This window comes from Pelodiscus sinensis, chromosome 3 (assembly GCF_049634645.1).
Source record: "Pelodiscus sinensis isolate JC-2024 chromosome 3, ASM4963464v1, whole genome shotgun sequence".
NCBI classification, from domain to species: domain Eukaryota; kingdom Metazoa; phylum Chordata; order Testudines; family Trionychidae; genus Pelodiscus; species Pelodiscus sinensis.
In genome coordinates this window covers 193,613,448-193,624,759 of record NC_134713.1, presented here as the reverse complement: position 1 = coordinate 193,624,759, position 11,312 = coordinate 193,613,448, and the positions used below count along the sequence as shown (strand labels likewise).

The 11,312-nt window shown below is 52.2% G+C and overlaps 1 protein-coding gene across 6 annotated transcripts in view; it reads left to right on the top strand.

Annotated features, from left to right (window-relative positions):
* Positions 1-654: 654 nt before the first annotated feature.
* RRBP1 (ribosome binding protein 1) overlaps positions 655-11,312 on the top strand; it is a 62,538-nt gene continuing 51,880 nt past the window's right edge. Inside the window, exons 1-2 of one of the 6 annotated variants that reach the window (XM_075925745.1) lie at positions 656-983; positions 2,710-2,822. The gene's annotated coding sequence lies outside the window, so the exon portion shown is untranslated. Of the gene's footprint in view, positions 984-2,709; positions 2,823-11,312 lie in introns of all 6 variants that reach the window. The other 5 variants (XM_075925749.1, XM_075925744.1, XM_075925746.1 and 2 more) reach the window with 5 other exon arrangements.

Here is an 11,312-nt window from a genome sequence, read left to right as displayed (position 1 = left end):
CTTGTGAATAGATATGACTTGTGGGCAAGTCTGACAAGTCTACTTATTACCGTAATGAGGAATGTTTCACTATTTACCTTGCTCTACCTCCAGTTGTTTGTTTTATCCACCTGCTGTCTTGCTGTATACAAGTACAGACTTTAAATACTCAGGATGATTTATGATACGTGTGCACAGAGCTTAATAGTGACGTGCCTTGATCCCCAAACAGGACCTAATGGCACTTCTGAAGTAGTGTTCCAGTGTTTGACCAAATTGAACATTCCATACAAAATAACGCCTATGATCCCAAACTTTCAGCCCTTTTTTAGATCCTAGCTATGCCACCATTTAAGCACATGCTTATCTTGATCAAGCACTTAGGGTATGTCTACACTACAATGTTAATTTGAAATAACAGCAGTTATTTGGAATTAACTTTAATAGCATCTACACAGCCAAACCGCTATTTTGAAATAAATTCGAAATAGTGGAGCACTTATTTCCAATTTGGTAAACCTCATTCTAGGAGGAGTAACACCAAATTCGAAATAGCTAATCTCCCAGCCAAAGCCTGCAGCTGGCAAACTACAACTCCCACAATTCCACTCGCCTCCAGCTGCTCTATTGGTCTCCCCGCTCATCCACTCGCAGGAGTCCTGGAGCCCTCCCCCCAGCTGTCTCCTCTCTCACTGGGCTGCCTCAGGCTTGACTGGCGGGCCTGGCACCAACCGCAGCAGGCTCATGCTGCGCCGCGGGGGCGGAGTGGAGGGAAGCCTTGGGAAAGGCTCCGTGCCAGCGTAGAGGAAAAAGTGCCACGACTCCACAGAGGCGGCGAGCGGCGGAGGGGTGCTGGGGGGCTGCGGGCATCGGTCGGGGCAAGGGCAGCAGGACGCATCCGCCAGCCAGCGGCGCTGTCTCCTCCAGCCGGGGCTCGTGGACGTTGCATTGGCCGCTGTAGAGCTTGGACTGGGCGCGAGAGCGAAGTCTGAGGATCCAGGCAGGTGAGGAACTGGAGCCCCCAAAGCCAGCTCCCTCCCCCCCCCCCCAGCTCCGGCTTGCAGCGGGGCCGATCGCAGGGAACCTCCGCCTTCCAGCGCCAGCGGCAGCCTTCCGAACGTTGGGGCGCCCCGCGTTCCACCGCGCCCGGGCCAGCGTTCCAAAGGGTCCCGCAGCGTTCCGAAAAGTTCCTCCAGCGTTCCAAAGAACGCCGGGCGGGGACACCCCAGGGGGGTGGCGGGGACGGAGGGGAGCGGTACCGTCCCGCCTGCGGATCTCAGGGAATCTCCCTCTCGGCTGTGGAAAGCGCGCTGCCCTCCGTGCCTGCAGCATCCCTCTGCCCCTCTCGGTCGCGAGCGCTCCGTTTCCCCGGGGATGCGCCGGGCGACTCCGGCCACGTTCCCAGCTGGAGCAGGAAAAGGTTACGCGGCAGCCCAGCTGACGTTGCTCGGCTGGAGGGCTCCAGGGGCTGAAATGCCTCGCGGAAGCCTTACGCCAGGGCTGGATCGTTGCATGGAGCGGGTTGGGGGGGAGCCGCGGGGAGGCGGCCCCCTGGAGGAGGGCGCTGGACGGTGGGCACTGGTGCGGCTGCTGGCTGTCAGGCGGGGAGAGGACGTGCCCCGGCCCAGCGTGCACGCCTCCCCCTGTCGTGGGCTCCCGGGGGGAGGCGGCCGGCCGGGCATTAAAACGTGGCGGGGGAGTTTGCAGAGCAATTGAAGGCGGAGTTTTCGCCTCCCTCCCCGGGGCGATCCGTGCCCGGGCTGCGGAGCCGCCGCTTTCCTACGCGGTTGGGTCTGAGATGAGATCGCGGGGTGGGGGGGAGTCCCTGGGACCGTGCTGCGCCCCGGGCGGTGCGGAATGGCGACGTGTGCAGTCGGGCCGGGGAGAGGCGCAGTGGTCCGGACCCAGGGCACGGCGGACGGAGCCTCCTCCATCCTCTGCCTGCCCGGGGGCAGCCTCCTGCTCGCTCCCCCGCCTCTGGGCTGCTGGGGAGCTGCTCCCGCCACGCCTTGGGCTCCCACTCGTGTCCCTCGTTGGGGATCCCGCTGGAGGCTGCTGCCCAGATCCGGGGGAGCGCTGAGTAGCAATCGCCGCTGGCTTTGGCTGCAGCTTCCGGATGGATTAGTGTTTGACCCAGCTGGGAAAGGGGAAGGGGGGGCATGTGCGGGCCCTACGGCTGCCGAGCCCTGGCCGCAGCTCGCTCTTAATGCACTCAAGGCTGCAGCAAGCAAAGACCTAAGTGTATCTTCGGGGAAACTGAGGCACGCCTGCATTTCGCGCAGACGGAAGCTTAACGGGGGGGGGGGGGGGATCAGGGTTATTCCCAGGGAGCAGTCCCACCAAAACCAATCTTTGCTTATCAGCTAGGGGTTAGCTAGGATGTGTGTCAGTTCTGGGTTGCCTCTCCTGCAGCTGGTTTTATGAAATCCGGGCAGGGGGTGGTGGATGGGGAGTGTTCTCTTTCTCTGTCACACCCAACAAGGAGTTACCACTGGACATCCGGCTGTCCTCCCTGCCAGGCTGGCTCTGAAATAGTTTGTCCTCAGACCTACCCACCTCCCCCCACCGCCACAGTAACGGCAAACTTTTCACGGGCCCATCTGTTGCAAATATTTGGAACAAATTCCTTTGACCATAGTTGGAGCTGGTCTGGTGGAATTCTGTAATCTGATTAAATACAGTTATAAGGGGTCACAACCATGACAGGATTTCTTCTTTTTCTTTTCAAAGCCTTCCTTACAGCTGTGTTAACCCATACACTGAGTCATTGACTGGTGCAGAATTGAAGGCTCACAGCCAGACAGATAGTGCTAGAGATGTGAAAGCTGGGGAAATTATACACAGTGAAATAACCACTATGTCTCTGAGTCGGTTACCGACGGCATGAGCAGACCGAGGTTTGCCTTGCACGCTGTCAGTTGTGTGATTGGACAGGGCAGGAAACTGGACTGAAGCACAGATCTGTGTTTTCTTCCTACCTCTCCTAGTAGCCTGCTCGGGTGACCGGGGGTAAGCGGGGTCACTTTTCTGCCTCAGTTTCCACGTGCCATAAAATAACGATGATACCCCTTGTAACGTACGTGGAAAGGAAAGTGCTGAAGAGGAGTTGGGTGTTAGGTGCACCCAATGCATCTGGGTGGTGGCGAGGAAGAACCAAGTCTACAGGAAGGAGCAAAGTTCTAGTGACAGGCCGGAGAGAGGGGGCGGTATCTCTGAGCTTAGAGTGAAAGGTCCCTTTGGAGTAGGTATACACAGAACTCTCATACCCATAGGACGGTTCAGGGCCCATGGCAACCACCCCAACTGTCCTATGGAGGAGACAGACCCCCATATTTGATATTAGCCAGTGGGGCCCACGGCAGCCTGGGGATTACCTGGGCAGTGTTTCCCAAATAGTGCTCCACGGAACCCCTGGGTTCTGCGAAGTGAAAGTAAGGGTTCTGCGAGAACCTGATCGCTCCCCCACCCCCGCGATCTGGTCTTAGGGGCAAGCCAGCTTGCTTGCTGCTTTTTTTTTTTTTTTTTTTTTTTTTCTTGACAGCCCCCCTGCTTTTTTTTTCTTTTCTTTGGGTCGCCCATTTTTTCCCGGCTTTTTTTTTTTAAAGGGTTCCATGGCTAAATAAAATTGGGAAACACTGACCTAAGGGCCTGGCACGGGGCAGCAGCAGAGTTCTCCCTCCTTCTCCAGCACTCGTAGTGACAGGAGCTGCAGCAAACAGAGGCACGCAGCAGCCTGCTTCCCCCCACGATCATCTGCCAGCTGGATCGCTCCACTTCCCTATGGCAATGGGAAGCAGGGGAGGGCTCCTGAAGCAGAGGGGGGGCGCCTGGGGCCGGCCCAGGGTATACATAACGTAGAAGCAAAATAAGACTCGCACCAGGCAGCTCTGGTGTAACTCCTGGCGTATGGGTCTCTTCTGAAATAAGGTGACCAGAACTGATCTCTTCAAATCAGAACAAGATAAAAAAAAAAGGCAGGTAGAAGTGGAGCATAAAACCTTCATAACCCTTATCTGGAACACCCTGCAAGTCACCTGAAGCTACCAATGCATGAAGGGCCTAGCCTAGAAGGAGGGAGATGGATAATGTAGGCTAGTCCCAGGCTGTGTATTAGAGGACTTTAGGCGACTAGAGCAAACTTTTTAACAGTATCTACTGGGAGAGTCCTACCCAGGGAGACATGGAAAATTCCATTGCTTGGTGTCCTTAACTGTGGACCAGTGGTTTTCAACCTGTGGTATGTGGGCCTCTGGAAGCCTGCAGACTGTGTCTAACATTTCCAGAGGCCTCTGTATCCCCATCTGAATTGTTTTTAGGAATCTGCAAATGAGAAAAGGTTGAAAACCACTGTGCCAGACTCAGCAAAACTCTCCCAGGTATGTAAGGGGGGAAGTGTCCGGCCTTGACAGAGAGGAGTCTAGATCTAAGTCGCTTTGTAACCCTCAACTTCCACGGCTATTTGAAATCTAAACTTTTACTTGTACAAATCCTGTTGCTAAGTACACTACAGTCTTTGGAACTCCTTCCAGTGAATGCTTAGGCAAACCTCCTGTCCTTGTAACACCCAGAGATGAACGCGAGTACAGCTTGCTGAAACAAACACAGCAAAGGGATATTTTTGCAACTGGATTGCAGACTGTTTTCTTGCCAAAAATCATTTGCTTAAGACAGTGGAGGGGCTGCCTGTGGGAGCCACCATTGAAACACTATCTTTTTTGGGGGGGGGGGGGGCGGATATCAAGGACTCTGTAAACGTGACAAAAATAGGCAACATTTTAAGCCCCTAACAGTGGCCTCTTAAACTCCTTTTAGTAAAAGTTCCAAAAATCTATCCAGGGAAAATACAGTGTAAAGATCCTACTGTACAGCTGCCCAGCCTTGTGATGGCTCATTACAAGTGCCTACGCAAGCTTAAATAACTTATAACCATGGTACGGGGGTGGGGTGTCTTGCCTCAAAGACAATTGTCTCATTGTCAATACTGAACAATATTAAGTACCTCTGTGGAATGTTAGCGCTGAACAATGGAGGAGACGGGAGAGAAGTGCCCGCTCTTCTCAAACCCTGGCACGACTCCCTTCCGGAAGGCTGTGCAGCGGGGTAAGGCGCTGTCAGAGGCAACATCTGGGCCTTACAAAATCACTGCGGCCTCGTTTTCTGGCGTATGGTGCAGTCAGAATCCCCCGGAAGTACCTGCCTGCAGGATCAGCCCCTAACGTCGTAATTCCGTCGCGCCCACTTCTCTTCTTTGCAGAGGCTCCGTGATGTTAATGGGACAATGGTAAAAGACGAGGGCTAGAGCGACGGCCCTTTTGAATGCTGGAGGCTTGGGCTTTTTGAACCATATCCCTGCCTCCTTTGTTTGGTGTCCTGTGGGAGTCCGCAATGGGGTAGAAATTGCTGTGTGGACTTGGGTGTTCGCTCGGCATCCGCTTCCAGGGATCTGCGTGAAATGCGTTTTCTAAGCCGTGTGGCTGACGGAGCCAACTTACAGGAGCCTCTGTTGCCTGCAGTCATGCGTGGCTGTGGAGCGGGACAGAGTTACTCTGGTAGCTCAAGTGTAACTTCTCTTTTTTTTTCCCTTGCGTACTTTAACTTCAAAAGCTTTTGCGGGAGGAGGCTGCATCCTCGCCCAACGGAGGGGGGGGAATAAAGCGAAGCATGGAGGGTGTGCTCTAGGAGATGTGACTTTCTCTGCAGTGAAGATCCCTCCTCACCCCTTGTGCTGATTAAGTGGATTTTGCTCACGAAAGCATTTGCCCTAATTCATCTGTTAGTCTCTAAAGGACTGCAGGACTCCTCATTGTTTTTTCAAAATGTGGGTTGTTTTAAATTGACCAGGCTAGGCAGCTTCTATTTCAAAAACTAATAGAACAGGGTTGGAGTTAAGGATGGTAAATATTGACTATTTGATTAGTGGATGGGTGCCTCCGCCTTTGAAGTGTAGGCAGCCCTAGGGCTGTTGCTACACTTCAAAGGTGAAAGCACGGTGTGGAGCCCAGGGTCACCTGTGGACTCCCCTGCTGACCCTGGGCTCCATGTGTTGCTACTGCTTTGAAATGCCATGAGGAGCCTGACACTGGGACTCCCCAGCTGATCCGGACTCCATGTGGCGCTGCCACTTTGAAATGCCACATGTAGCCTGGGGACACCCCAGCTGGCCCTGGGCTGCACGTGGTGTTTCAGAGCAGCAGTGTTGTGTGGAGCCTGGGGTCTGGCTCCAAGCAGCCCAGGGCTCCAAGAAGCACTGCCCCTTTGAAGTACCCCCTACTTTCCACCCACCCCTTGCTGCCTCTTTCTGACAGTCGACTAGCCTGTTGACTATCCAATAAGCATTCGCTTATTGGATAGTCGACTAGTTCTCCGCATCCCTCGTTGGTGTTCAGTCGCGCTTCTTGTTGTGGAAGTTGGTGTAGCTGTTTGATTCTTGTTCTGGAGTTGTCGGTTTTTTCACGAATCGCTGTTGTCCTGCTACTGCAAACTCACTCGCACAAAGGGGTTTACCTCTTGTGTGCATTCTCCGCAGGCTTTAATGGACCGACTCTCGTCAGCCCCGGCTACCAGTGTGAGCACAGTTCTGCAGGGCCAGGTCCTAGGCTAAGTCAACACTGGCACTTGACAGCGCTGTAACTTTCTGGTGCGGGGGTAAGCAAATACCTCCCCCTGAGCACAGCAAGTTACAGCGTTGTGAAAGCACCAGGTGACCCAGGCCGCAGCGCTGGGAGCACAGATCTGCACTTCCATAAATCGGGACTCTTTGGTCTGGCAATATCCGTGGTCCAGCAGGATTATGGATGTTCCGAGATCAGAGAGTCCTGGTGCATTGCTGGCGTAGGGGCGCAGAGCCTGGCGTGATGCGGGGTGGGATGGCAGGAGCCCGGCACATGGCCCAGCTGGGCTGCGGGATGGGGGAGAAGGGGCAGGAACTAGGAAGCTTGGAAGTGGGGTGACCGAGCAAGGGGTGGGGCTGGCAGCCGTGGGGCTAGAAACTACCTCCCCTGGTTTGGCAAAACCCCACATCTGGGACCAGTCAGGCCCTGAGGGTGCCGGACCAGGGAGGTCCGACCTGTCGCTCGGAAGGCTCCATCTGGAATTTTTGTGTCTTACTTTCTGGTGTCACTAGAACTCTGTGAATTCTGGCTCCATCTGTGCTATTACAAAGCAGCTCCTTCATCATGGGTGTTCGTGCATCAGCCCCCGCCTCCCATGCTGCGATACTGGAGACTGTATCGGCTCCCACTCCCACTCCAGGGAATAGCGGCCGTCTCACAACTACGGCTCTCGGGGAGCCATGAATCACGTCACCCAGAATTTGTGTATTTGTGTGATAGTTATGAAAGTCGGTTACTCCTGGAAACTTACCTTGTTCTGTATTAAAAAGCCATGGAGCTTTTCACCGTGACCGAGGGATCTTCAGAAAGGCAAAGACAATGCTTCTAAATTCACACCGGTCTTTGAAAGAGCTGGTATTGGGATAAGCCCAGTGGTCCTGAGGTCACCGTCATCAGGTAGGTAGAATCCTGGTGCCTTTCCTAAAACCATAGGTCCTAGAGACTTGATGGTTCAGTGGGGATGGTAGATTTCCTGCACTGAATTACATGAAGTCCTCGGAAATGTTTATTAAGGGTTTAATGCACATGTTGTATGCTAACGTCTTAATATTAAAACCATCTCCTTTTTTGTAACTAGAAATCATACCTGCTAGGCTAGTTCTTACTCAGGCAAATCTTCTCTGTGCACTAAAATAATTTTTGTAGGTACACTCAACAATACGTACCAAAAAAATCCTTCCCAAGAAGAAAATAGATAGGTGAAATTCTAGCACTCGATGTGTGGCTGTGATCTTGGGCCGGAGTTGTACGCGTTTTGGGGAGAAAAGTGATGTAGCTGTGCTCGTGTGTAGGGATATGGACGGTTGTGAATTTGTGTAAATGTGTAACCGCTAGAAATATTTGTGGTTACACGTTCACATGGGGGGGGGGGGGGTGGAGTTGGCTTTTAAGATGGTTCTTCCCTAGCACCACTCCCTTCTGCCCCCCCACTTCTTCGCAGGGGCGGGGGAGACAGGCATCTCCTGTGCATATCGGTTCTCACCTTCCCCCCCCCCTTTCTTGCTACCTCTGATACAGAGGCAGCAAGGGTGGGGGCGGTACATGTAGTCATTAGGATTAACCAATAAGCCCAGGCTTATTGGTTAATCGTGTAATTGACTACACACTAATATCCCTACTCTGGTGTGGTAGATGTGAAACTAGTCTCTCACAAATCTAGTATCAGTCCTATCCATCTTGATGCCCATGTGTTCTCTCTCTTCCACAAGAACACACGTTATGTTGTTTAATATTAAAATAAACATGGCTCTTGAGGAGCATGGAAGTCACTTTTATGGCTCAAATTGCCATGTGAAATAAAAGCTTGAAGTTTATACTGTTGAGAGAACCTTTGTTATTGCTTGACTTGTTCTTAGTCATGCAACCTTCAGAGTATCCACGGTTTTATCCCAGCCCCCTTGCAATAATCTTAATTATGCCGTTTCAGCCTACCTGCTCACGCTAGGGTACCGTGCAGTTTTGCTCAGATGAATCCGTAGCATCGATTTTAACAGTCATAATAGCACAGCACATCTGTACTGGCTCAGGGCCAGGTTTTGCAAAGCCTTCTCCAAAGTTACTCGTGAGATTATGTCTACACCCTGCAATAAAACTCCTGTGGCCACAAGAGTCGGAGCCCGGGCTCCCTGGGCAGTGGTGGAAAAAGGACCCCAAAAAGTTACTTGAGTAAAAGTACTGCTACTTTGAAAAAGTCCTTCGAAGTCTCTGCTGGACTTGGTCCATTGCCTTTGTGTGCTGGAGAGAACAAACCGTAAGGCTGGCATTTGTAATACTCCCTAGTCAACAGCCATATATCTGTCTTCTCAAGGAGCCGGTCTGGCCTCCGTGGGGGTATCCGTGTAACTCAGCTGGCTGTGTGTAAGTATCTTACATGTTCTGCAGCAAGGCAGCAGCAGCTTCCTAATTAAGGTTGCCTCTGACTAGCTTAAAGCAGGAGTAAAATGTGTGTGTTCAACTCTACGGGCTGGTTTATCTTGGTAACGCTTGTGACAAAAGTTTTCCTTTCTACCCCCTTGGGCCTGTCTTTCCAATGAAAAGGTTCCCTCCTCCCAAACTTATCTTGCAAATGTCTGTGCGTCAAAGTCACTGCAAAATCCCAGTTAAACTGTTTGTAGAATTAGAGGAGATGACTCTTCTGGGCTTTTTTAACCGTTTGATCTCACGGGAGACAGAGTGGGACTATTATATTGCAGTGACATCAGGACAGCGCTCTGTTGTGCTAGGCACTGTACGCGTGGGCTATGTTCTTATGGGTGGTTAGCAGATGTGGTTTTTAAATAGCAAGATAACTAGTGCCTATTTAGAGTCAGGTCTGCCCACCCCACACTAGGCCTGGGGGGGTAACGACAGCCCATGGGGGCAGTCAGCCATGTCCTTGTAGGTGTCAGGCTGGGTAGGAGTTCAAAGAGCAGAACTTGGCTCTGTGAGGCCCCGACCAGCCCGGTCTCGTTCTGTTGGGGGGTGAGGGAGAAGCGTGGCTTGGGTCAGGGAGCTGAAGTGGGCGAGAGCCGGGGTGGAGAAACGTATCCTGACAGTCGGGAAGCAAAGTGGCAGGAAGTGAGCCTGCCCCCTGCTGGACGGGGCCTGCAGGGAGACTCCTGCTGAGTCAGGGACTGCTCTGAGGGGAAAGGGAAGAAATGCTACCGCCACAGAGCCAGCTGGGTGGCAGATGGCACCGTAGGAAGCCTGGGGAAGAGGCTGCCAGTGGGGCTGATTTGCTGGAAGTCCCGGAAGAAGCTGGAGCAAAGGCCCAAGAAAGGATAAGGAAGACCGTGGTCCTGGGAAGGCAGCAACACGCCTGCAACCCAGGGAGGGCTTGGCTTCTCCTACAAGCCCTGCAAACCCGTTTTGGTAATGAAGACTTTGCTGTGTAGCAAGAGGTTCTTGCCCTCGAGAGTTTATGACCTAAATAGACAAGGCACAGGGCTGTGAGGGAAACTGAGGCCCGGGGAGGTGGGAAGTGATTCGTGCTGGGTCACCTAGCCGTAGGGTTGCCAGATGGTTGAAACAAAAATACCGAACACCCCGCCCCCTCAAAAAAAAAAAAAAAAAAACGGGAAAAAATTCTGTTGAAGGAAAAAAAAGGGGGGGGGAGACCAAAGTTGTTGCGCAAAAAACCCCAAAAGACTTATTAAGCAAACAAAAAAACAACAAAAAATTAAAATAAAACAGCATTAAAACAGCATGTCCCCTTTAAGAGTGAGTGCAGGGATAGGAACAGGGGAGCGGTTGAGCACTAAGACCCAGGGGAGTCATTGCTTCCCCTTGATCTTTTAGCCAGCAGCCATTTGGTTTTGCTGACAGCCTTGTGGAACCAGGTAAGCATGGGGTCGGGGGGCTGGGTGTGTTGGGGGCCAGAGGGGGACTCGAGGGAGGCTGGGCACTGAGTGTTTGTAGGGTTGCCAGGTGCCTGGCATTTTCACCTCCTGGCCGGGGAAAAAAATCAGAAAATACTGGACATCTTAGGTGTCTGGTATTTTCTGAATTTTTTTTTTTACCAGACAGGAGGTGAAAATACCGGACTGTCTGGGTTAATACCAGACGCCTGGCAACCCTAACTAGCCGGTTGCTAGCAGAAGCTGTGAAATGAAGAGATTCTAACCAAACAGTTGCCCATCCGCTTCCCCACGAGAACTGTCATGAACTTTGACCCAGTCCAAGCAGGATGGAAAATAACTCCCCCCCGCTCCCAAAGATGTAAAGCACAATGGCTGTGCGGTGTTTATACACATCTGTCCCTCATGGGTATCCTAGCTTGTTCTGTCCGGAACCAAATCTGGCGTGTTATATCTTGAAGGCACAGAAGGTTTCAAGGGTCTCGATTGGATATTAGGACAAACTATTTCCCTAGGAGGATGGGGAAGCACTGGGATGGGTTCCCTAGGGAGGTGGTGGAGTCTCCATCCCTAGAGGTTTTGAAGTCTCGGCTGGACAAAGTCCTGGCTGGGATGATTGAGTTGGGATTGGTCCTGCCTTGGGCAGCGGGCTGGACTCCGTGACCTCTGAGGTCTTGACCAGCCCTAGGATTCTAGGAAAATGCATTTGATGAACTCTGAGTTACCCACCTAACCAACCTGCTGGATAGGGAAAGACTGCCAGGTTTTATTTAAATAAATAAAAAGTAAGTATTTTAAAAATCATAACATGAATATCTAGTAACCAGGGTATCTATGCAACACGGTACTAAACAATACAGTGGACTGATATTTTTTTTTAAACCAT